Below are 27,824 nucleotides of genomic sequence, written 5' to 3'. Positions count from 1 at the left end.
GCTGTGGTTTCGCTAGATAGTAGGTAGGGACAGTAGGAATCAGCCCTACATTGCATCCCAGCCCGACCAACCCAGCCCATAGTGCCAATCCTTATCCTGAAGTTATGGAGCTGGCTTGACGACTTCCCTTACTTGCATTGTTGTAACATGTCAGAGGCTGTTCACCTTAGAGACCTACAGTGGATATGGTATGGCCCTTCAACAAGAAAAGAAAACTCTCCCCAGGGCTCCTGCAGGCTACTCCTAGATCGTCTGCATCACTGCACTGGACGCCCTTCACCTGGGGACGTCCCTCTCCACCACTCTGGATTCTGGGCTCTGAACCTGACTCCCTTTCAATGGACCTGGGGGGTAACGGAAGCCATCACCCCACATTTCGGAAAGGCACTTGCCCATCCCTTAGGACTGGCTAACCCATGTTCAACTGCTGTTCAAATTGAATCCTGCTCCACTTCGGCCTTCAAAGCTCTCGTTTGAATATTTGCTACTACCAACAAGATCTGCACCTGCAGCGGCTCCACCCGGGCCCTCACCCTAGGCTTTAATGCGCATTGTGGCGGCCCTCCTGCATGTGGTGGCTTAGCCCTTACAGCCACCGGTGCTGGCAACAGCTGGATATAGGCCCCAATGCTCCAGCGCCACCCATTTTCAGGGCTGGTTGAATCAGCAGGTGAGTTGTTACACACTTCTTAGCAAGTTCCGACTTCCATGCCCACCATCCTGCTGTCCGTATCAACCAACACCATTCCTGGGATCTGATGAGCGTCGGCATCGGGTCCCTTAACTCAGCGTTTGGTTCATCGTGCAGTGGCAGTTCTGCTTAAAAAAACTGGCCCAATAGGCACTCTGCATTCCATGCCTTGGCTCCACGCCAGCGAGCATTTCTTACCTATCTAAAGTTGGAGAATAGTTTGAGATCGTTTTGGCCCCAAGGCCTCTTATCATTTGCTTTACCACATAAAACTGCATTCGGCGAGTGCCAGCTATCCTGAAGGGAACTTCTGAGGGAACCAGCTCCTAGATGGTTTGATTAGTCTTTCGCCCCTATACCCAGGTCGGACGACCAATTTCCATGTCCGCTCCGCTGCGGACCTCCACTAGATTTTCCTTTGGCTTCGCCCTGCCCAGGCATAGTTCATCATTTTTCGGGTCCTTTCATGTACGCTCTGGCTCCACCTCTCACTTTCATTGCACCACAGGGTTTCGAGCAAGACCCTCCAACTCCTGCATGTGTTAGACTTCTTGGTCCGTCTTTCAAGATGGGTCAGGTGGAGGCTGACCTTGCCACCGACCCCTGGTGCCACAGGGAACATGGGAGCTCCCAAACGTGGCGGTGCAGTGTGGCGAAGGACGCACTGCAGACAGTCTGTCCCCAGGGAAACAACCGTGCCGATATATCCCTCGGTTCCAGGAACCAGCAAGCTTACGGTTGGTGGGAGCTGTAACACTGGCAGCAGGTGTCATCGGCCACCTTTTCCCCCTGGCCCTGCCCTGCTGACTCAAACCCTGTCACTGACCACCACCATGGAGGAACTGCGGCCAGTGCAGGCTGAGCCCGACAGGGTGCCAGTCCCATGCCCCACTCCATGCACCCGCCACACCAGGGGGATGGGGATGAAGGAGGCCTGATGAGTTGAATCCTCTGGGTGGACAGAGCAGACCCCACCCGTTTACCTCTTGGCAGGTTCACGGGGTTTTTCTTCAAAGTTCTTTTAATCTTTCCCTTATGGTACTTGTTGGCTATTGGTCTTGTGCCAGTATTTAGCTTTAGATGGAGTTTACCACCTACTTTAGGCTGCTTTCCCACATAACCCAACTCTCAGGAGACCTGATCCCGGTGCAAAAAGGGCCACTACTGGCCAGACACCATCCATGAGTTTAGCCTCAATCTGAAGGGACATTGGCCCGCACTCGAAGCTGGTCTCCTTTACACCACATTTCCCATGCCTGGGTAGGGGCGGGCAGGGATTTGGTGCTGGGCTCTTCCGTTTTCACTCACTGTTACTGACGGAATCCTGGTTAGTTTCTTTTTGTTCACTTATAATGTGTTTAAATTCAGCTGATCATCACATCTCAGTGGAGATTTGAGTTGGACGGTGGGAGGCTGGATCCCCCACTCCGGACATAGTCAGGAAACCACGCTGGGTCTCATTTCTGTGGGCAGGTGCCGGCGTGTCCTACTGGCAGATGCCCCAGCTCCCTCTGGAAGTGTGCAGAAGTCGTGGGGATGACCAGTCCGATGCACTGCTTACTGACCTTCCCTTCTCTGCCTGGGGAAGTGAGGGGGAATATTACTGCAACACAGGTCTGCTCTTGGGGGACAGAGGGGCCTGGGTCCCTGCAAACTCTCCAGCTGTGCCAACCACAGGGAGCAGTGCAGCAATTGATTGGAAAGACGACCCTCACGCAGGCGTGGCCCAGGGAAGGACCCAGGGCCACAAGGTGCGTTCAAAGTGTTGAGAATCAATGTGTTCTGCAATATTTCTAGCAGCTAGCTGCATCCTCCATCGATGCAAGAGCCAAGTGATCCAATGCCAAGAGTAATCTCTCTGTCCATGTCTGTCGAAGGCCCAATGAGGAGGAACAAGAGGCATCGTGGTGGGGCAGCACAGGGGCCTGGAGTTGGCCTCCCCCAACAATGGGTTTGGAGGGGAGGTGCACTGGGCCATCGAACCGTGTTGCTGAAGCATAAAGGTAGATGCTCGGTTTAATCCCGCCGGCTGACAGGGGTGGGGGAAGGCAACTCGGAAACCATCCCGGCTCACGTGGGACGAGAGGTCCAGGAGGGTATTGCCTGCCACCTGGGCCTCTCTCCAAGGCCATGCGTCCAGCTGCGCTCTGGGAGAACCCAACCCCACCACCTCTACAACACAGATGGCGGGGGTCAGGTGTGGAAACTCAACAGGGCAGGGGAGGGCGCCCTCGGGAGATGCTCTGTCCGCCACCCCCTGCTGTCTGGAGAGAGGGGGGAATGGGACCAACAGTCGGCGTCGCAGCAATGGGAGGCATTGGTAATGATCCTTCCGCAGGTTCACCTACGGAATCCTTGTTATGATCCCATCAGAGGCCATGAGTGACCACAGCAGAGTAAATCCAAGGACCTAAGTAAACCATACATCGGTGTGTAGAAAGGGCAGGGACTTAATCAGTGCGAGCTTATGACCCGCACTTACTAGTAATGCTTCATTTGTGGGGAAAAACTGTAGCCCCGGTCCCCAACACGAATGGCTTACCCGCATCTCTCGGCAGTGGGTAGACACACGTTGATCCATTCAATGCAGCACACGTGCAGGCCTGGACATTTAAGGGCATCACAAACCTGTTATTGCTCAACCTCATGTGACTGAAAGCCTCTTGTCCCTCTAAGAAGATGGATGCGGACAGCTCCGGGGTTGCAGGAGGGAGTCTCGGAATTAATCAGACAAATCACTCCACCAACTAAGAACGGTCATGCACCACCGCCCACAGAATCGAGAAAGAGCTATCAATCTGTCAATCCTCTCAGTGTCTGGGCCGGGTTAGGTTTCCCATGTTAAGTCAAATTAAGCTGCAGGCTTCACTCCTGATGGTGCCCTTCTGTCAATTCCTTTAAGTTTCAGCTTTATAACTGTACTCCTCCCAACCCACCCAGCTCCATTAACTCATGGAGGCGTGCATGGTCGCAGCGGCTCACGGCTCTCCTTTTCAGTGCTCTTTTTGGCTGTTTTTGTAATTTTTTTCTTGCTTGGTTGTGCACTATCGGTTCTGCGAACATCCACTACACCCGTCAGAACCTTATAGACATCAGTGTCCATTGCCAGACATCTGTTTTGAGTGTTTTTCATCACACACACAACATCCCAGAAAACATAGCGAGACCAGTGGGCTCTCCGTGGATTGTTGTTGGGTCTAGGAGACGGCACAGACAAAGGAGGGAAACGAAGCAGAAGCGGGCCTGCAGATCCGGTGTTATGCTATGGCTAAAGAAACAACCACACAACCCACCTCTACCGAGCCTGTATCTCACCAATGCCAGATCCCTGGTGCATAAAACGGATGACTTGGAAATCGCTATGTTCGTGACTGCTGTTTTTTGATTATCACTGAAACCTGGCTTCACCCGGTTTCATGCAGCTAGCAGGTCGCACTTTGCTACGCTGGGACAGGACAAAGGAATCCGGTAAGAGCAGAGGAGGGGGGCTCTGTATTTACGTGCATGAGAATTGGTGCAACAACGGGACAATTATAGACAAACACTGTTACCCTGACCCCGAGTACATGTCAGTAAGATGCCGGCCTTTTTTTCTACCGAGAGAGCTAACAGTAGTGATTGTCATGGCTGTGTACATTCCACCCGACACCAATGTAAACATGGCGCTCTCTCTCCTACTGAACACCATTATCGAACAGCAGCGAGCCCACCCTGACGGTGCTCATATAATTGCAGGAGATTTTAACAAGGCCAACTTGAAGACTACTCCCGAAACTGTATCAACATGTTAAGTGTTCTACTAGAGGGAAGAACACTGGACCATGTTTACTCCAACATCAAGTACGCGTACAGAGCCATACCCCTCCCCGAACTTGGCCAGTCCGACCATCTTTCTCTCCTGCTCTCCCCAGCCTACACCCCCCTCAGATGCAGTGCCAGGCGTACCATAAAGACTGTTACAACCAGGCCTGAAAATACACTCTCCAAACTACAGGTCTGCTTCGAACAAAACAGACTGGGGCATATTTGAACACCAAGAGCTGGAAACATTTACAGGAACAGTACTGGACTATATCAAGTTCTGCATCGGAAATGTGACTGTGGAAAAAAAATTCGGGTTTTCCCAAACCAGAAACCCTGGATGACCAGCCAGGTCCATACACTCCTCAGAGCCTGCGACGCTGCCTTCAGGTCAGGTGATAGAGAAGCATAGTGTCCCTCCTGTCCAGCCACAATACACGGGAGGTGTGGCAGGGAATACAAAACATCACAAACTACAGAGGCTGTGATGCAGGAGATCTGAGTGCGCCGCTAGCAGAAGAGATAAACTGCTTCTTTGCTCACTTTGAATCATCACAACATCAGCACTCATCTGCTCCAGCCCTGCTCCCACCCTCACCGGGTTCCTGCACCACTCCACTCACTGTAAAGGGGCACGATGTCAGAGGGGTGCTCCTGGCAGTGAACCCCAAGAAGGCTGCCGGCCCAGATGGAGTGCCTGGTAGGGTGCTCAGAGCGTGTGCCCACCAGCTCACACTTATCTTCACCAAAATCTTCAAACTCTCCCTAGCCCAGGCAGTCATTCCGTTCTGCCTAAAATCAGCCACAATCATTCCAGTGCCGTAGAAGTCTCCCATTACCAGCCTAAATGATTATCGCCCTGTGGCCCTCACTCCGGTAATCATGAAATGCTTCGAGAGACTGGTTTTCCAGCACATCAAGGACTATCTCCCCCAAGACTTGATCCCTACCAAATCGCATATCACGCGAACAGATCCACAGAAGACGCCATCGCCGCAGCTCTCCACTCTGTGCTGAACCATCTGGAGCAGCAGCAGAGCTACGTCTGGATGCTCTTTGAGGATTATAGCTCAGCTTTCAATTAGGGGTGGGCGGTATGACCAAAATTTTGTATCACGGTATTTTTCTAAATTATCCCGGTTTCACGGTATTTGACGGTATTAGTTTTCCCATGCATGAGTGGATGTTAACCACATTTTCCACTGCAATTACTGCAGTAGACTGGCTAAGAATAACCTATTCCACTGTCATGAGCATTGTACAAAAAAAACATTTCAATGTGCACAAAAGTGTTAATACAGGTTTGAATGGTCCCATAAAGTGATGGTTTTCAAGGGGGTGGCACTAATGAAGAGAAGGAATCACATTGCATGACAGATGCAGTCAAAATATAGAACCTTTTTATTGAACAAATTTTGCAAACAACTATTTTGACAACATATTTTCAACCATCCCATCATTAAACTGCATAATATTTAAACTAATAAATAATAACAATAAATAATAGTTCAACTTCCAGTAATAACAATAAAAAAAACAGTGCAAATTCCAGTAATAATACTATTACTTCAAAGCTTCAAGCCCAGATACATTATACAGTATTCAAGTATTGTGAAAAAAAAAAGTGAATGTGTATTCACACATTTGAACATAATGAACAAGGCACTTATGTAAATCTTAGCCATTACAAATTCTGGGCAAGGAAAACCAGACGGTCAACAGCATCTGGTTTGAGTACTGCCCTGTGGCACGTGACAATGTTCCCACCAGTACTGAAAGCTCTTTCAGTACGTGTTCAGCACAAGCTACAGGAACGTGTTCAGCACCACAATCAGCTGGGGTCAGATCAGCTGATCCCGGTACCTCACTTTCATTTTTGATCTCCATCTATATCAGTGTTTCTCAAACTCGGTCCTGGGGACCCCTTGTGGGTGCAGGTTTTTGTTCCAACCAGATTCCTAATCAGTGACAACACCAGATAACACTGAGCTCATTTAATTAGCTGGTATTTTTTTTTTCTTTTATTCGACATTCAGAAAAGCATGTTGTTTTACATTTATAAGACATTTATAAAATTTCTGCTTTTGCTATAGATTTAAATGCTTAACTTTCTTTTGCTGATTTCATTATACTTTGCCCTTTCTCTGTGCAGTTTTTTCCCCCTTCGTTGTATCTTAATAATGACAACTTAAAACGAGCAGATCAGACACGCTGGCAAACAACACACTGAATAATCAAAGGCTGCAACTACTTTAGCGTCACACCCACTAATTAGTAAATAATGGATTAATTAAACAATTAGAACACCTTGAAAAGTAGAATGAAAATCAAGATGAAAATACTGTTAAAAAGAAAAAAAATACATTATTCCTATATAACTGCTTTGTACATTTTAATATTTTTTATTTTTAGCAAACTTAGTTTTCTAATTAACATATTGTTCCCTAAACACAGAACTTGGGAAATATCAGTTCACTTAATTAGCCCAGGAGTTCAATTAAAAACAGAAGCTGGTTGGAACAAAAACCTGCAGCGACAGGGGGTCCACAGGACCGACGTTGAGAACCCCTGATTCTATATGATCACTTGCATCAAAATCGGAGTCTCAAACGATAGCTAGTTAGACTGAGGCATCTCACAACGTGGGAGTTTCCGACAACGTATCGTAACGCATCGATCGGCCCACAGAAAAGTTTGTTTGCCGCGCCAACTTGAAAATGTATATTTTACACAATTTTATATAAATTATCGTCTCGCTTTCAACATCATAACTTCGAAAAATCTAAGTTGAACCATCGTAAGTAGGGGACTGACTACCTGTATTGACTGATAATAGAGATAACAGAAAACTGATTATGTTGAATCTGACTGAGGGAAGGCGGAGTACAGCGCAGAGGAATGACAGCGGGGGCATGATAGATGCGGTAAGGGGGGGCAACACCCGGGACGGGAGAAGGGGGGAGAGTGGTGAGTTGGAGAAGGAACTGGAAGGTTGTGTGGTGGGGTTACAAAGTCGGCGTTCTTATTTCTTGACTGTTCAAATAAACTTTTGTGAGACTTTACTACGTCTGTCTGTTTTTGTTTCTTCTCGAACCTGACGCGGAGGTTGCTACATTATTACTATAGTATGTTTTTACTACCATTACTTAAAATAGTTTATTTAATAACTATTACATACCTATGGCTGTGTGAAGCCTGTGTCCAAAGCACTGGAGTCTTGTCCAACAACTTTAGCTCGACAGCATTTACAATAAATAGTTGTTTGGTCCAGATCCGACTTTTTTAAAGCCAAAGTATCTCCAGACAACAGACACGGCTCCTTTCTTCGGCAAAAGTTCTTCTGTGTCATCATTTTTAACTTTATCATCTGCTACAGCTTCAGTTTTTACAATATTCACCGTCCATTTTCACTGCGCAATACCTCCACTAACGCATGCGTGTTTAGCGGTGTAGCAGTGAAAAAGGTCCCCCCTTAAACAGTTTCCCGCTGCGCCAGGTTCCGAACATTGCTTAGCCTATTTTTAACCGGTGTTGCAGTATGAGAAAAAATCCATATCATAACAAAAATAATAAACGGTTTTGGTATGAACCGGTATACCCGCCCAGCACTACTTTCAATACAATCATTCCTGACATTCTCATCACCAAACTGGTCACTCTTGGCCTCCCCCTTCTCATATGTGTCTGTATAAAAGACTTTCTTACCAACCGGATCCAGACTGTGAGACTCGGCCCCCACCTCTCCTCCATTCGCACACTGAACACTAGTACCCCACAAGGCTGTGTGCTGAGCCCCCTCCTGTACTGTCTCTACACCCACGACTGCAGTCCGGCCCACAACAACAACCTCATCGTCAAGTTTGCTGACGACACCACAGTGGTCGGAGTCATCTCAAAGGGAGATGAGGCAGCTTACAGAGAGGAGGTCCTGAATTTGGCAGCCTGGTGTTCAAAGAACAATCTGGCTCTGAACACTAGGAAAACCAAGGAGATCATTGTTGACTTCAGGAGGCACAGCACCGACTTAGCCCCCCTTTACATCAACAGCGAGTGTGTGGAGAGGGTCCATACCTTCCGGTTTCTCTGCGTCCTTATCTCCGCTGACATCTCCTGGACAGACAACATTACAGCAGTCATCAAGAAGGCTCAGCAGCGGTTACACTTCCTGAGGGTCCTCAGAAAGCACAACCTGGACTCCAACCTGCTACTGACCTTCTACTGCTCATCCATCGAGAGCCTGCTGACGTACTGTATCACAGTATGGGACGGCAGCTGCACCATGGCAGACAGGGAGAGGCTTCAGAGAGTAGCAAAGGCAGCATAGAAGATCATCGTCTGCACTCTCCCCTCCCTGATGGACATTTACACCTCCCTCTACCTCCCTCTGCCTCAGCAGAGCAAAAAAACATCATCAAGGACAGCTTCCACCTTGGCTCTGATCTGTTTGACCTGTTGCCCTCAGGGAGGTGCTACAGGTGCATCACAACAAGGACAAACAGACTCAAGAACAGTTTTTTTCCCAAAAGCCATAACCATTCTAACTCACACATGCACTGACTACACAGTCTAACCCCCCAACCCCTAGACTTACTTCTATCCATCAGCTGTGCAATATCCAATATCTAAATGGTATTGATAATAACTGTGCAATATCTGTATACTGTACAATATCATTACTCTCAGGGTCCAACATCCACTACTCACTGCACATGATCATCATTATTGTGCAATTTTTAAATAATGTGCAATAACCCAATAGTGCGATAGTTATTTATTCTTTCCATATGTACAGTGAATCTGGAAAGTATTCACAGCGCATCACTTTTTCCACATTTTGTTATGTTACAGCCTTATTCCAAAATGGATAAAATTAATTTTTTTCCTCAGAATTCTACACACAACACCCAATAATGACAACGTGAAAAAAGTTTACTTGAGATTTTTGCAAATTTATTCAAAATAAAAACATTGAGAAAGCACCATGTACATAAGTATTCACAGCCTTTGCCATGAAGCTCAAAATTGAGCTCAGGTGCGTCCTGTTTCCCCTGATCATCCTTGAGATGTTTCTGCAGCTTAATTGGAGTCCACTTGTGGTAAATTCAGTTGATTGGACATGATTTGGAAAGGCACACACCTGTCTATATAAGGTCCCACAGTTGACAGTTAATGTCAGAGCACAAACCAAGCATGAAGTCAAAGGAATTGTCTGTAGACCTCCGAGACAGGATTGTCTTGAGGCACAAATCTGGGGAAGGTTACAGAAAAATTTCTGCTGCTTTGAAGGTCCCAACGAGCACAGTGGCCTCCATCATCCGTAAGTGGAAGAAGTTCGAAACCACCAGGACTCTAACTAGAGCTGGTCGGCCATCTAAACTGAGTGATCGGGGGAGAAGGGCCTTAGTCAGGGAGGTGACCAAGAACCCGATGGTCACTCTGTCAAAGCTCCAGAGGTCCTCTGTGGAGAGAGGAGAACCTTCCAGAAGGACAACCATCTCTGCAGCAATCCACCAATCAGGCCTGTATGGTAGACAGGCCAGACGGAAGCCACTCCTTAGTAAAAGGCACATGGCAACCCGCCTGGAGTTTGCCAAAAGGCACCTGAAGGACTCTCAGACCAAAAGAAAGAAAATTCTCTGGTCTGATGAGACAAAGATTGAACTCTTTGGTGTGAATGCCAGGCATCACGTTTGGAGGAAACCAGGCACCGCTCATCACCAGGCCAATACCATCCCTACAGTGAAGCATGGTGGTGGCAGCATCATGCTGTGGGGATGTTTTTCAGCGGCAGGAACTGGGAGACTAGTCAGGATAAAGGGAAAGATGACTGCAGCAATGTACAGAGACATCCTGGATGAAAACCTGCTCTAGAGCACTCTTGACCTCAGACTGGGGTGACGGTTCATCTTTCAGCAGGACAACGACCCTAAGCACACAGCCAAGATATCAAAGGAGTGGCTTCAGGACAACTCTGTGAATGTCCTTGAGTGGCCCAGCCAGAGCCCAGACTTGAATCCGATTGAACATCTGTGGAGAGATCTTAAAATGGCTGTGCACCAACGCTTCCCATCCAACCTGATGGAGCCTGAGAGGTGCTGCAAAGAGGTATGGGCGAAACTGGCCAAGGATAGGTGTGGCAAGCTTGTGGCATCATATTCAAAAAGACTTGAGGCTGTAATTGCTGCCAAAGGTGCATCGACAAAGTACTGAGCAAAGGCTGTGAATACTTAAGTACATGTGCTTTCTCAGTTTTTTTATTTTTAATAAATTTGCAAAAACCTCAAGTAAACTTTTTTCACATTGTCATTATGGGGTGTTGTGTGAAGAATTCTGAGGAAAAAAATGAATTTAATCCATTTTGTAATAAGGCTGTAACATAACAAAATGTGGAAAAAGTGATGCACTGTATATAGCGTTGCAGAACTTTTTTTGCAACTTTTTGCATCATTTGTTTATTTATTTGTTGTGTTCTACATATATGTCTGCACTGGAGGAGCTGCTTTTAATCTCATTGTACATGTGTATAGTGACAATAAAAAAAGGCATTCTCATGGAACCCAAAGACTTTGGTTTCCTGGCTAGTATCTGGGAAGAACGCCGCCAGCTTGCCATTTGGAATTGTTTATGGTCATAACTATGATGGTTTCTGATCATCATTGAACCCCTAACTTTCATTCTTGATTAATGAAAACATTCATGGCAAATCCTTTCGCTCTCACTCATCTAGCGCCGGTCCAAGAATTTCACCTCTAGTGGCACAATACAAATGCCCCCAGCAGTCCCTCTTAATCATGGGCCTGGTTCAGGAAACCTACAAAATAGAACCGGAGTCCTATTCCATTACTCCTAGCTACGGTATTCGGGCAGGGGTGACTGCTTAGAACACTCTAATTTTTCAAAGTGATTTTTTCGTGAAAGAATTCAATTACAGGCCCCCGATAGAGTCCTACATTGTTATTTTTTGTCACTACCTCCCCGAGCTGAGAGTGGGTTGTTTGCATGCCTGCTGCCTTCCTTGGATGTTGTAGCCATTTCTCAGGCTGCCTCTCCAGAATCGAACCCTGATTCCCCATTACTTGTGGTAACCATGGTGGACACAGAAAATACCATTGACAGTTGATGGGGCAGACATTCGAATAAGTCGTCTATGGCGTGGGGGCCATGCAATCAGCCCAAGGTTATCTAGTGCCACCAAAGCTGGCCGGGCGCGGGGGCCCGGGTGGGTTTTTGGTCTGATAAATGCACGCATCCTACCTGGGGAAGGAGTCAGCGCTCATTTGTATGTATTAGCTCTAGAATTACCATACTTTTCCAAGTAACGTGGAGCGATCAAAGGGACCATAACTGATTTAATGAGCCATTTGCAGTTTCACTGTTACTTCCGTGTGCACTTAGACATGCATGGCTTAATCTCTGAGACAAGCATTTGTTACTGGCAGGATCAACTAGGTAGACCAGTAGGCCGTTGGAAAACACCTCCGACGGATGGTGGCTGGGTTCCCTCGAAGCTGCTGTAGTCGTCGGACCTCCCAGGCTGGAGGTTCTGAGACCAGGCCTGTTGCTAGGAAAGGCAGCACCCTAGGCGCCCCGCAGGGAGAGTACGGGATATGCACTGTCATCTCTGGGTGCCTTAGAAATTGTGTTTCCTGGGGCCCCAGAATCTTACAGGCCATCTTAAAGCATGGGCACGCTGACCAGTTGCCTGGGGGAACCACAAGCATAAGGGGCCCCATGCTGTATAGGATATCAATTGAGTATCATTTATATGTTAAAATTTTTGTTATATTCTTCAAATGTTTGTGTTGATTAATCTTTGCTGTACAGCATGTTTTTTTAATGTTTAAACACTGATTTTGTTGGAAGTACCAATACAATAAAAATATGTTAAATTTTATTGCTTTGAGTTTACATGACCCCCTGCCCATTTTTCATGTGGCCCCATATCTACTTTGAATTTACATGACCAGAAAGCCCGGTTTCACATGACCACCTTTTCTGCTTTGACTTTACACGACCCCTACTCCGCCTGCTCGCAGCAGAACCGGTGGAATGAGCCTCTGCCAAAGGAGAGGGAGTGAAATTTCTAAGGTTGGAGATTCGCCCAGACCTCTCACTTCTCCCCTGGGCGAGGATTGTTTGGGCTGGGCCTGGCCAGGCTGGGTTCAAGGCTCAGGTTGGGGCTAGGCCCAGGGTTAGGAGAACGGAGAACTGCAACATGTGTTGCAAGGGATGATTGTGTGCCACAGGGGGTTTGAAGAACGGAGCTGGCAAGGCAAAAGAGGAGGTGTACATGCCTGCATGAGGTGTTTTCAGCCTACACAATTACACATGTTAAACATTCTTGTACAGAGGAAATGGCAAAGGTTCGAGAATCCTATATGGGGAATGAACTTTAAAAAATTAGAATAAAGGAGATAAAGTATACACCATGTGATTTTGTGGTTTAACCAATCAGTGAATCCTTGGTTCCTGGACTGCGATACGCAAAATTTGTGTTTAACCAACCAGTGAAGCCTCATGAACGATACAAGAACAGTTGAATCAAATGGGCATTACAGTTTGGGCGGGTCTTTTGTGTAAAGGGGTACTTGGACCTGTTTTTTTCTATACAACTCTTACACATGACCTGTATCTTAACATGCTGTTGGGTTTTTGTCCATATTTTCATTATATTTTGCTCAAGACAACATCAGATGAACTTAAATACTGGACACATCAAAGGAAAATGGACGAGTGAATTCATTCATCATACTCAAATGTGGCACTTGGTGCCACGGCCCACCTGCCAAGTTGTTTTGCCTGCCTAAGGTAAAGTCATCCCTGATGGAGGATCGCAGGAATCGTGGGAAAGAGGGGTCCTTTCATCGGATTGGCTCGCCCAGCACTGTTTCACCCGTGGAATGGCCAAATGGGGGAGGCAGCTTGATGGATAAGGTCTCCAGGACTCTAATAATATCCAAATCTTATTATGTGATATCATCTACTGTTAAATTCGGCTCCGTACTTCTAAAATTTTTATTTGTTTTTTACTTCTAAAAAAAAAACTTTTTAAAAAACTTTTTATTTTATACTGTATTGAGGATTTGTTCTGTTCTGTGTATTGTATTGTATAAACCCCCTTCTTTTGACACCCACTGCACGCCCAACCTACCTGGAAAGGGGTCTCTCTTTGAACTGCCTTTCCCAAAGTTTCTTCCATTTTTTCCTACAAGGTTTTTTTGGGAGTTTTTCCTTGTCTTCTTAGAGAGTCAAGGCTGGGGGGCTGTCAAGAGGCAGGGCCTGTTAAAGCCCATTGCGGCACTTCCTGTGTGATTTTGGGCTATACAAAAATAAACTGTATTGTATTGTATTGTATTCACAGCTAGCCAATTGGAATATATAACAATCACGTGTTATGAAACCCCAGGTATAATTTTATAATAAATATGCCTCGTCTGAAGAGCGACATAAGGAGAAGAAGAAGAGAACATAATGATGTCAAAGGAGGGCAAGAATGACATCAGAAGAGGGCGCCAGGAACATGCGTCCATTTCCATCTGATTGTCGGCAAAGCATTTCATTAACAACTACGAGTGCTAAATCAGAAACAGCCTAGGACATTCATCCTAGTCACCTTTTAACTTTTTGTAAGCTTTTTCTAAAGACTATATACACTGCCTGGCCAAAAAAAAAGTCGCCACCTGGATTTAACTAAGCAAATAGGTACAAGCCTCCTATTGGATAATTACTGCATGGGAGATTATCTTTCAGCTGGCAACAAGTTATTTAACCCCAACTGGTGCAATGAGTTGCTCTCATTTCTTAAACAACCACGTCGAAAGACACATCTCATGGTCGTGGAAAAGATGTTAGTCTGTTTGAGAAGGGTCAAATCATTGGCGTGCATCAAACAGAGAAAACATCTAAGAAGACTGCAGAAACTACTAAAATTGGGTTAAGAACTGTCCAATGCATTATTAAAAACTGGAAGGATAGTGGGGACCCATCGTCTTCGAGGAAGAAATGTGGCCAGAAAAAAATCCTGAATGATCGTGATCAGCATTCACTTTGGTGAAATCAAATCGAAGAAAAACAACAGTAGAACTCAGGTCTATGTTTAATAGTGAAAGTAAGAGCATTTCCACACGCACAATGCGAAAGGAACTCAAGGGATTGGGACTGAACAGCTGTGTAGCCGTAAGAAAACCACTAATCAGTGAGGCAAACCAGAAAAAAAGGCTTCAATTTTCTAGGGAGCATAAAGATTGGACTCTGGAGCAATGGAAGAAGGTCATGGATTGGCCACCACAGAGTCCAGACCTTAACCCCATTGAGAATCTTTGGGATGTGCTGGAGAAGGCTTTGCGCAGCAGTCAGACTCTACCATCATCAATGCAAGATCTTGGTGAAAAATTAATGCAACACTGGATGGAACTAAAACATTGTGACATTGTAGAAGCTTATCGAAACAATGCCACGGCGAATGCGTGCCGTAATCAAAGCTAAAGCCGGTCCAACAAAATATTAGAGTGTGTGACCTTTTTTTTTGGTGGCGACTTTTTTTTTGGCCAGGCAGTGTATATCCAGACTTTGCTGTCCAGATTTACGTTTATGCTTTTCTCTACTGGTACTATTATTCCTGTAATAAATACCATGCTTCATTTAACTTTCTATGCTTCGTCTTCATGTCTAGAGTGATTGAAGTAATAAGGTAGATTTCTTTGACCACCTGGTACAGCCGGAGGTTTGCCATTACCTCTGTGCCGCAAGGTTTATTAAGGCTGAGGGTGTGAGCTCCACCCAGTAGTAGGGAACAGTACATAAAGTAAGGCATTCTTGGTTGGCCTATAGCCAAGGATGTTGAGCCTTTGTATGTTTAAATATATTTCAAGAGATTGAAGTAATATTTAGGTCTAAGATATATTTTAAACATAGTATGTTGTTCGTGCCAAAAATAAGCAAGTCTTGTGCCAGAAGAATGACAGGCTGTATTACTCCTAATGTACTTGTGTGGTTTAAAGTGCTAGAGGTTAACCAGCTGTGTGTGTCACTGATGGGGCACTGTACAGTTTCTGTGTGTATGCATTTATTTATGTACGCATGTGTCAATCTTAAGGTGCAACAGTAGACCAACCCGGTAAAGAACCTGATGAGTACACTTACCCCTAGGTAAAGGGTAAGTAGTAGGAAATATCATGATAATACCCATGCTGAGGGACACTGTTTTACCAAAATTACAGATACAGCATGATCATGAAGACTTTTTGTTTCAACAAGACATACAGTAGCTCCTCCACACTATGCTGTAAAAGTGTGTGAGTTTCTTGATGAACAATTACCCAGCAGGTGGATAGGTCGATGAGGGCCACTGGAATGGCCAGGACGATCACCAGACCTCACCCCAATGGACTTCTTCTTGTGGGGTGTTGTCAAAAATAACGTCTTTTCACGACAACGACATACTGTGGATGAAATGATTGGCTACATAAGAGAAGCATGTCAAGAAATTGATGACAATTAAGAACTTCGTGCAAAAGTGTGCTTGAGTGTAGCAAGAATTTGCTAACAATGAAAGCCAACAAAAGAGCACTTACGAGATTGTATCTAAGGGAATTGTGCCATTGTGACATTCACACAGTCATATGAAAAAGTTTGGGAACCCCTCTCAGCCTGCATACTAATTTACTATACTTTCAACAAAAAATATAACAGTGGTATGTCTTTCATTTCCTAAGAACATTCGAGTACTGGGATGTTTTCTCAACAAATATTTTTAGTGAAGCAGTATTTAGCTTCATGAAATTAAACCAAATGTGAAAAACTGGCTGTGCAAAAATTTGGGTCCACTTGTAATTTTGCTGATTTGAATGCATGTAACTGCTCAATACTGATTACTTGCAACACCAAATTGGTTGGATTAGCTCGTTAAGCCTTGAACTTCATAGACAGGTGTGTCCAATCATGAGAAAGGGTATTTAAGGTGGTCAATTGCAAGTTGTGCTTCCCTTTGACTCACCTCTGAAGAGTGACAGCATGGGATCCTCAAAGCAACTCTCAAAAGATCTGAAAACAAAGATTGTTCAGTATCATGGTTTAGGAGAAGGCTACAAAAAGCTATCTCAGAGGTTTAAACTGTCAGTTTCAACTGTAAGGAATGTAATCAGGAAATGGAAGGCCACAGGCACAGTTGCTGTTAAACTCAGGTCTGGCAGGCCAAGAAAAATACAAGAGCAGCATATGCGCAGGATTGTGAGAATGGTTACAGACAACTCACAGATAACCTCCAAAGACCCGCAAGAACATCGTTCTGCAGATGGTGTATCTGTACATCGTTCTACAATTCAGCGCAATTTGCACAAAGAACATCTGTATGGCAGGGTGATGAGAAAAGCTCTTTCTGCACTCATGCCACAAACAGAGTCGCTTGTTGTATGCAAATACTCATTTAGACAAGCCAGATTCATTTTGGAACAAAATGTTTTGGACTGATGAGACAAAAATTGAGTTATTTGGTCATAACAAAAAGCGCTTTGCATGGCGGAAGAAGAAAAACACCTGCTACCTACTGTCAAATTTGGTGGAGGTTCCATCATGCTGTGGGGCTGTGTGGCTAGTTCAGGGACTGGGGCCCTTGTTAAAGTCGAGGGTCGGATTAATTCAACCCAATATCAACAAATTCTTCAGGATAATGTTCAAGCATCAGTCACAAAGTTGAAGTTACACAGGGGTCGGATATTCCAACAAGACAATGACCCAAAACACAGTTCGAAATCTACAAAGGCATTCATGCAGAGGGAGAAGTACAATGTTCTGGAATGGCCGTCACAGTCCCCTGTCTTGAATATCATTGAAAATCTATGGAATGATTTGAAGTAGGCTGTCCATGCTCAGCAGCCATCAAATTTAACTGAACTGGAGAGTTTTTGTATTGAAGAATGGTCAAAAATACCTCCATCCAGAATCCAGACACTCATCAAAGGCTATAGGAGGCGTCTAGAGGCTGTTATATTTGCAAAAGGAGGCTCAGCTAAGTATTGATGTAATATCTCTGTCGGGGTGCCCAAATTTATGCACCTGTCTAATTTTGTTATGATGCACATTTGCATATTTTCTGTTAATCCAATAAACTTAATGTCACTGCGGAAATACTACTGTTTCCATAAGGCATGTCATATATTAAAAGTAAGTTGCTACTTTGATTGCTCAGCCTATGATAAACAAAAATACAAAGAAATAAGAGTGGTTCCCAAACTTTTTCATATGACTGTATATATAAATATTGTCACAGACGACTGCGGTCATTACCTGGCCGGGATGCCTGGAGGGACCGGAAAGAGACATTAATAGCTTCCGGGGCATAAGGGGGCAGCCGCCCTGGATTAAAAGAGGACCACGGGAAAGGGACAAAGATGATTTGACCTACTGGGAACCGTGGCCACCGCCAGGGGGCGCTTTAAGCCTCAGGAGACCCGGATGTGATGATTTCCGCCACACTTGGCAAGATGGCGGATGGATCGACCAGGAATAAAAGGGGCCGCCTCCTTGCAGTCAGGGAGCCAGAGTCGGGAGTGGGAGAAGGACAAAGCTCCCTGGAGGAGTAAAGGCGGCCAAGGACATTGATTTAAGGGTGATTATTGCTGTGTGCTTTGTGTGGAGTGAGGATTTGTGTTTTAATAAACGTGTGTCTTTTATAAAGATGTGTTCTCCGACTGGTGGTGTCCAGGAAAGTCTCACAATGGCGCCCAAACAGGGACCTTCCGCTTGCTACCAAGCGGGGGACCCACTAAATAAATTTTTTGTGAGCTGCCCGGTACCTCAGTCGGCCACACACACGTCCAGAATGGAGACGGTCCACTCTTGCACCGCGGACGTTCCGCGAATCGCCCTGAAGCCGTCTGAGACTCTAAAGAGGGCTATCTTCCACCCAAGGGGGTTGAGAGGTGGCAGCCAAGGCAGAAGAGAAGGGGATTCCCCAGCACTAGTCGTCGCCAGAGGGACTGCTATAGGCGCAAGCACTGACGCATCAGGAGAAGCTTACCTGGTGCCGCGTCAGTGGCTGGAGTGTGCCTCTCCTGTCCGCGAAGCCGGGACGGCATCGCTAGGTGAAGGGGAGGATCCGCCGCGTCTCAGGAAGCCGAGGCAGGCTGGCTGCGAGGAGTCGCACACACACCTTGGGAGAATGGAGCAGATGGCCGAAGACCGGAAGTCCCACCCCGTGACAGGCGAGGGATTGGACGACGTGTGTCGTGTGCCCGTCATAGATTGGCTGAAGACGGGACAGGCGAACGTCCATCTCGAGCGAGGGGAGGGTCCGGTGGAACCCGAAAGAAGGCTCCTGTGTGTACAGCTGGTGAGCAGGAATGATTTAAATCCTCCACTGGCTGATACTATGTTTTTACCTGCAGCTAAAAAGGAATCAGAGACGATGAGTCGGTTGTGGCAGATGGTGCAGCAGGTAGAACACGAACTCCGAGTCTGGAGAGACGAGCTGGAGAGGAAGGCGGTCACGTCACCTGAGATGGAACGTCACAGGGAGGAAGGACGCGACGCTGGAAACTTTAGCCAGGGGTTCGTGACGGTAAAGGTAAGCAAAACTGTTACCAGAGAGAAAAAAGGAGGTGCGAGCGAATTCGTTCCTGGATCGCGTGGTTACAGGGACTTAGTAGCTGCATCTCTGACAGAGGGAACAAAACGAAAGACTGAGCGCTGGGAAGCAGGGGAGCCAGGACGCCGGATAACTAGTGCCCAGGGTCCTAGTGCTCTACCGCCAGAGCCAGCATCACGCTCGCGTAAGTTTGTAGGGGCAAAGGCGGCAAGGGGTCTTTTCCTCTTCCATAGGAAGACCCAGGCCGTCAGAAAGCCCCAGAGGAAGGGGAAGAATCGAAGGAGGAAAGCCGGTTCTTCCTACAGAGTGAGACGTGAGCCCGTGAGCTCACGTAGAGTGATTGGTCGTCCTCTGCAGAAGCAGAGGGGTGCTCACAAGTCAGCAAGGGCGTTTATCCTAAGTACCCGGATGACGGGGAGTGGAGCAAACTTAAGCGGGTGCCGAGGTTTTGGCGACCAGGGTGCTGGTCAAAGGGGGGAGCGTTGGCCCTATTCCAGAGATGACAATGCCAGACAGTGGTGTCAGGGCAACGTCTCCGCCCCTATGTCTGTTTTATTTTATACAGGACCACGCCTGGGAAGACAACTTATATTGCCCGCTTCGTTTGATTTATACACTCGCGGGACAGGCCGCTTCGAAGGACTGTTCTTCGCTGGTGGTTGGGCACTGTCACAGACGACTGCGGTCATTACCTGGCCAGGATGCCTGGAGGGACCGGAAAGAGACATTAATAGCTTCCGGGGCATAAGGGCGCAGCCGCCCTGGATTAAAAGAGGACCACGGGAAAGGGACAAAGATGATTTGACCTACTGGGAACCGTGGCCACCGCCAGGGGGCGCTTTAAGCCTCAGGAGACCCGGATGTGATGATTTCCGCCACACTTGGCAAGATGGCGGATGGATCGACCAGGGACGCCCGGAGTGCTTCCGGTTCAAAGGGCAGCACTTCCGCCACACCAGGAAGTGCTGCCGGATGGACGTCATCAGCCACCTGGAGCACATCCGGGCAGGAATAAAAGGGGCCGCCTCCTTGTAGTCAGGGAGCCAGAGTCGGGAGTGGGAGAAGGACAAAGCTCCCTGGAGGAGTAAAGGCGCCCAAGGACATTGATTTAAGGGTGATTATTGCTGTGTGCTTTGTGTGGAGTGAGGATTTGTGTTTTAATAAACGTGTGTCTTTTATAAAGATGTGGTCTCCGACTGGTGGTGTCCAGGAAAGTCTCACAATATATACCCAAAAGAAATCAAATAAATCTGCTGCATACTCTTATAATCACCAGAGGTCTCATGTATAAAACCTTGCTTACATTCCATACTAAAATGGAATGCCTGAAAGGCAGAAAAAGCATATACCCCCCCCCCCCCAAAAAAAGAATTTATAAAACAATATGTACTCAGGTTTATGTTTTCAAATATTCATGACTTAATCACAATATACATTTGGCAATGTCCCTGAGTGATATCTTTACTACAAACCATAAGAGAGCAAATTGAATGAGAACTTCAGGTATTACTGACATAGGCGAAGTTTAAGAGTAGCCAGGGGGGCCTGGCATCCCCTAAAAGAGGAACTATGTTTATAAAATAAGTCTCAAATAAAGATAATTGTTTTCTTCAATTTTCTTAAGGCCACGGTTAATATAAATATTTTAATAGTCAATTAATTAGGTGCACAGTGATGCAGTGATAGCGCTGCAACCTCATAGTAGTACCTCAAGTCCAGAGGTTGTGACTGGGTTCCCCCCTTTATGGACTAGCATGTGGGTCTGCGTGGGTTGAATCAGTTTCCTCCCACAGTCTGCAGACACGCAGGCTATGTGAAATGATAATTCCAAATAGTTCCCTGCTCTCTGTATGTGTGTGTTCACCCTGTGATAGAGAGGAACCCTGTCCTGGGGTTCTTCCTGCATGTGCACGTTGCTTTCTGGGAAAGACTTCAGCTGCCCCTTGACTTGGATAAGCAAGTTTAGATGATACATGGATCAACAAATACAAAGCAACTCTCTCTTGCATGTCACCTCCCTTATAACTGATTAGTTTATTGCTTCAGGTTTAGCTTGAAAGAGGTTATTTCAGCTTATATATTTTATAATCAGTATTTTCCTGTTTTGCACTTTCAATAGTCACTTCTATTGGCAAAACAGATCCTCAGTAATCAATCTGAGTGACCAAAATGGTAGTGTGCGTGTGTGCTTATGCCTGCCTGTACAAGCAGCAGTGTAATGGTCTGAACAAATCTCTATCACACATCACATTCACCACCATGAGAAGATATTTAAAAATATATTTGTCACTTTGATGATGCTAATAAATAACAGAAAGTTATCCAATTTTCAAACCAGTTAAATAAGTTGCATCTGAAAGTTATGCTATGTGTATATTTTCTAACTTGTTAACATAAGAAAGTGCTTATATTCTGACACCCACAAATACATAGACAAGAAAACTTAAAAAATGAAGTTTCCCGTTAAATATTGTAAACAGTTTTTTTGTACTTCTTTTTGTAATTCTGAAGTGTTAAATGTGTTAATGTAAGTCAGATTTCCTACATATTGTAAATTTACATTATGAAAAATTTGCCATATTTGACATGTGATATAAATACGTAGCAGTACATTTTCCACAAGAAGCAAGTTTTCAGGGATCACCATGACATTTTATCTTATAAAGATGACTGACCTATAAGCTGATTTACAATTCCTAGAGCCGTCCTATTATAGTTGTGTGCTGAATTGGAGGCTTACAGAGACAATTATGCAGAAATCATGTGACACCTGTTCCATTACAGATTTTAACAACTGCAGAAAATGTTTGGCAATGGGTGTGTTTCAGGATGCTGTGCAAAATTCACTTTTCCAGTCATTTTCTGTCCAATATCTGTTGCCCATTTTAACCTTTTAACCTTCTTTTCATTTGCCAGTTTCACATGACTTTTTTTTTTAAACTCTGCCTCTAAGCCCAGTTTCCCAGATTCATCTTTACTGTGTTTCTGGTGACACTGGTATTTGGTGTGTATTTCGTAAGGAAGACAAGTGAGGTTTTTATTTCTCAAACTAGACTCTGATATCCTTATTCTCTTATGTAGTTGCCCATTTGGGCCTTCCGTTTTTTTATCTACTCTGGGTAGATCCAGCTTGCCACCTATTCTCGAGACAGTAATATTGTTGATGGCTTTGTAAGGAATCTTTCTTGGGAATCTGTCATAAAGAAAAAAAAAAACAATAGAATGATACAGTATGTTTATTGCTATTTCATTTTGGCCATTTTTGAACCCAGAACTGAACTTTAGGAAAAGATAGATAGATAGATAGATAGATAGATAGATAGATAGATAGATAGATAGATAGATAGATAGATAGATAGATAGATAGATAGATAGATAGATAGATAGATAGATAGATAATCCCAAGGGGAAATTCACATACTCCAGCAGCAGCATACTGATAAGACAATATTAAATTAAAGAATGATAACAATGCAGGTATACAGACAGACAATATCTTTGCATAATGTTAACGTTTACCCCCCCCGGGTGGAATTGAAGAGTCGCATAGTGTGGGGGAGGAACTATCTCCTCAGTCTGTCAGTGGAGCAGGACAGTGACAGCAGTCTGTCGCTGAAGCTGCTCCTCTGTCTGTAGATGATACTGTTTAGTGGATGCAGTGGATTCTCCATGATTGACAGAAGCCTGCTCAGTGCCCGTCGCTCTGCCACGGATATCAAACTGTCCAGCTCCGTGCCTACAATAGAGCCTGCCTTCCTCACCAGTTTGTCCAGGCGTGAGGCATCTCTCTTCTTTATGCTGCCTCCTCAGCACACCACAGCGTAGAAGAGGGCGCTCGCCACAACCGTCTGGTAGAACATCTGCAGTATCTTAGTGCAGACGTTGAAGGACACCAGCCTTCTAAGGAAGTATAGTCGGCTCTGTCCTTTCTTACACAGAGCAACAGTATTAGCAGTCCAGTCCAATTTATCATCCAGCTGCACTCCCAGTTATTTATAGGTCTATACCCTCTGCACACAGTCTGATGATCACAGGGTCCATGAGGGGCCTGGGCCTCCTAAAATCCACAACCAGCTCTTTGGTTTTGCTGGTGTTCAGTTGTAGGTGGTTTGAGTCGCACCATTTAACAAAGTCCTTGATTAGGTTCCTGTACTCCTCCTCCTGCCCACTCCTGATGCAGCCCACAATAGCAGTGTCGTCAGCGAACTTTTGCACATGGCAGGACTCCGAGTTGTATTGGAAGTCCGCTGTATATAGGCTGGACAGGACCGGAGAAAGTACAGTCCCCTGCGGCGCTCCTGTGTTGCTGACCACAATGTCAGACCTGCAATTCCTGAGACGCACATACTGAGGTCTGTCTTTAAGATAGTCTACGATCCATGCTACCAGGTATGAATCTACTCACATCTCTGTCAGCTTGACCCTAAGGAGCAAAGGTTGGATGGTGTTGAAGGCGCTAGAGAAGTTCAGAAACATAATTCTTACAGCACCACTGCCTGTCCAAGTGGGAGAGGGATCGGTGTAGCATGCAGATGATGGCATCCTCCGCTCCCACCTTCTCCTGGTATGCGAACTGCAGAGGGTCGAGGGCGTGGCGGACCTGTGGCCTCAGGTGGTGAAGCAGCAGCCGCTCCTTGGTCTTCATCACATGTGACGTTAGAGCGACAGGCCGGAAGTCATTCAGCTCACCTGGACGTGATACCTTTGGGACTGGGGTGATGCAAGATGTTTTCCAAAGCCTCGGGACTCTCCCCTGTTCCAGGCTCAGGTTGAAGATGTGCTATAGAGGACTCCCCAGCTCCAACGCACAGGCCTTCAGCAGTTGTGGCGATACTCCATCTGGACCCGCTGCTTTGCTGACACAAAGTCTCCTTAGCTCTCTGCTTACCTGGACTGCTGTAATTGTGGGTTGGGGTAAACTCTCACCTATGCTGATATCAGCTGAAGGATGGGTGGAGGGTGCAGTACTCCGAGGTGAGAGTGGGTTAGGGTGGTCAAACCTGTTAAAAAGTTGTTCATCTGGTTTGCTCTCTCCACGTCTCTCTCGATGGTGGCACCCCGCTTCGAGCTGCAGCCAGTGATGATCTTCATCCCATCCCACACTTCCTTCATGCTTTTATTCTGCAACTTCTGCTCCAGCTTTCTCCTGTACTTCTCCTTTGCCGCCCTGAGCTGGACTCGGAGTTCCTTCTGCATGCGTTTGAGCTCGTGATGATCACTGCCTTTAAAAACCCTTTTTTTCTGGTTCAAAAGGCCATTGATGTCACTTGTAATCCATGTCTTGTTGTTAGCATAGCAGCGTACAATTCTTACTGGAAATACAATGTCCATACAGAGGTTGATGTAGTCAGTAGTGCAGTCAACAACCTCCTCAATGTTCTCACTATGTGATCCCTGCAGGATATCCCAGTCCGTAGTTCTCCGAGCTCCCTCACTCTTGGTTTGTAGTGAGGCTGAAGCAGAACCAGGTTATAACCAGAATAGAACCAGGAAATGTCTGTGCATCTTATGGAGCGAATACAGTAATCCCTCGCTATATCGCGCTTCGTCTTTCGCGGCTTCACTCTATCGCGGATTTTATATGTAAGCATATCTAAATATATAACGCGGATTTTTCGCAGCTTCGCGGGTTTCTGCGGACAATGGGTCTTTTTACTTCTGGTACTTGCTTCCTCAGTTGGTTTGCCCTGTTGATTTCATACAAGAGATGCTATTGGCGGATGGCTGCGAAGCTACCCAATCAGAGCATGCAGTTAAGTTCCTGTGTGCTGCTGATTGACTCAGCGACGGAGTGCTGCATTAACCAGGAAGTCTAATCTCACTCATTCAGCATTAACGTGCCCCTGCTACTGCTTCAGGAGCCGTGTCCAAGCGCCAACAGAAGATGCAAATGATTGCAGAAAAGGTAAAAGTTTTGGATATGTTGAAGGAAGGAAACAGCTACACCGCTGCAGGACACCATTACAGCATCAATGAGTCCACGATTCTTTTTATTTAAAAAGGAGGAAAAGCATATAACATCTACGGCTGCAGTGTCCTTTAACCAGGGCGCAAAACGAGTTGCAAGTGGACGTGATAAGGCAGTAGTCTGGATGGAATCTGCTTTAGGGATTTGGATTGAAGAGTGCTGGAAGAAGAACAACGGCGGTGCTAAACAGTTGCCTGAAGAGGCTCCTTTAGAAGAGCTGTAACGCTATCCTTTGTTGTGCAGTAAAATTAAACTCATCGTTATCGGACAAGTCGTCGTGTCATTGTTGGTGAGTAACTATAATTAATTATTTACGTACAGTACTTATTTCATGTACATAGTTTAGTGTCACTGTACACACATTTTACTGTATACAATTTTTCTTGCATTGTACGTATTTATTGCTGGTGGCCTGTCTGTCGTAATGGCTGTAACATATGTGATAACGGAGACGCTCGAAATCTTTAAAATAATATTTAGGTTTTACTGTATGTAAACTGTGTTTACATACATAATTTCAACGAATCTTACCTAATATCTAAGAGAAAACAAAGGGTTTATACTGTATAATTGTGCGTGAAATGTTTATAATAGTGTGGGAGAGTTTATAAGGGCTTAAAATATATAAAAATAACCATATAAACATATGGTTTCTACTTCACGGAATTTCTTATTGGCTCTGGAATACAACCCCCGCGATGGAGGAGGGATTATTGTATTGTGTCACAGACCATGATGTGTATTACCTGACAAAAGTCGACATCCAGGGGTAGAGGGACAAAACTCACTGTTACGTTACAGGCATTCCCTCTGTGCTTGGAGGAATGTTAGACTCATTGACTCGGCATCTAATCCTTGCGTGTGCGTGAGTTGCGAAATGTAAACAAATATACACAAAGGCAAGATGGCATCTACATCTCATGAGGGAGCGAAGCGAGTGCAGAAAACAAAATACTCAGCAGACGATGTTTTGCGCATTATCACTGAGTCGGACTCTGATTTTTCAGAATCTGATTTTGTTGAGAGTGATCAGGAGATCGAACAAGAGAGTGAGGAACTGGCATCAGCTGATCGGGACACCAGCCGATGCCGCCCCAGCTGAGCATATTCGTGTAGCTGATGCACCTATGGCAAGGTTCGTGTGGGAGGAATACCTAGACATTGATCCATGGGAGCCAAACTGGCTACCGGACTTCACAAGACAGTATGGCTTGCTGTTGGACTCGACAGATTACCAGCCGCTGGTTTTTCAAACTGGAAACCCACAACAAAACACGAGATGAAGGGCTTTGTGGCATTGCAAATATAGATGGGACTAGACTGGCGATATAACTTCAGGGAGCCTTGGTCCAAACGTGCTTTGTCCCCTGGTGGCTTTGGACAGGCTATGCCGCGTGATGATAGGTACGTGCTCCTGCATAGTGATTGTGAGCAACTGAGCTTCATAAGTTCTGACACTAGCGATGAGGAGTTCTTGGGGTTTCCATAAAACTAGAAGAGTGCTTGAACCTTAAAGTCTCTCCTTATTTGTTAATGACAATGATGATGTTTCTTAATACCGCTGTTGAATTTACATGGTTGAAATATTATTCTGCTATATTTTATTAAACATAGTAGTGCACCATTTGGTTCAGAATATTTTTTTTCTTGTTTTCCTCCTCTAAACCTAGGTGCGTCTAATGGTCAGGTGCGTCTTTTGGTGCAAAAAATACGGTAATATCTCTGTAAAACACTAAAAATCATGTATTTACGACTTTTTTAAGCATAACACTATACTGCAGATTCTTAAAGACATCTCTCTCTCTCTCTCTCTAACATCTGTCTGTCTGTTTGCTTTTTAGGAGAGAACTACTTAACGGATTTAGATCGGGTTGCTATAATTTGCTTGAACATTCCGGTTAATTTTGCAACTTCTGTCATTGTGTTAAATTTCATAGTTTGCTTGCAGGAGTGATTTATTTGCGTTAATCCGAGAGACAGTCTGCGGACTGAGGGGAGGGGAAGAGTGACATCAGGAGAGGGGAGTCGGACGGGACCCTCCTCACTCATGTGCCAACCTGAATTTGAATTGGTGTTCCTCTGCCCACGTTTTGAAGCATACTTTGCATCCACTTAGGCTAGCGATACCCGTTTGTTTATTGTTTTTAAAGTTTGTCCTGTATGCGGGTGGAGCCATGGGGGACAGCTAGATATAAATAAATTAGAACATTAGAAAAACTTAGGTGAGAATATATTCATCACAACAAAGCTCACCATTCCTACTCGCTACATTCCTCCAAAATAACATCAAGTCTCGTTTTGAAGGTCCCTAATGTCTGTGTGAAATTTACCCGTTACAAGTTTCTAATTCTGTTCCTGTGTTCTTGTTGAACTTTATTTTTAAAGTAACAATTTCGATCCACTAATGTACTAATACATTTAATAATTTTAAACACTTCAATTATGTTGCCTCTTAATCTCTTTTTGCTTAAACTGAAAAGTCCAAGCTCTTTTAAACTTTCCTCATAACTCATTTCCTGTAGTCCCAGAATCAGCTCAGTTGTTCGCCTCTGGACTTTTTCTAGAGGTGCTATGTCTTTTTCGTAGCTTGGAGACCAAAACTGAATATAGTACTCCAGGTGAGGACTTGACAATATGTTATAAAGCTTTAACATAACTTTCTTGGACTTGTACTCTACATATCATGCTATAAAACCTAACATTCTGTTAGCCTTTTCAATGGCTTCTGAAACACTGGAAGTTGATAGTGACAAGTCAAATAAGACTCCAAAATTCTGCTT

General features: G+C 45.3%; 1 protein-coding gene and 1 pseudogene across 1 annotated transcript in view; both read right to left on the bottom strand.

Annotated features, from left to right (window-relative positions):
• LOC114658021 (oxidized low-density lipoprotein receptor 1-like) overlaps positions 1-27,824 on the bottom strand; it is a 224,068-nt gene that overhangs the window by 33,971 nt on the left and 162,273 nt on the right. The window lies entirely within an intron of this gene.
• Positions 2,397-2,543, bottom strand: LOC114658280 (uncharacterized; annotated as a pseudogene).

This window comes from Erpetoichthys calabaricus, chromosome 9 (assembly GCF_900747795.2).
Source record: "Erpetoichthys calabaricus chromosome 9, fErpCal1.3, whole genome shotgun sequence".
In the NCBI taxonomy this organism is placed as follows: domain Eukaryota; kingdom Metazoa; phylum Chordata; class Cladistia; order Polypteriformes; family Polypteridae; genus Erpetoichthys; species Erpetoichthys calabaricus.
Note: the sequence above shows the minus strand (reverse complement) of the source record. Positions and strands in the feature narration are given on the sequence as shown.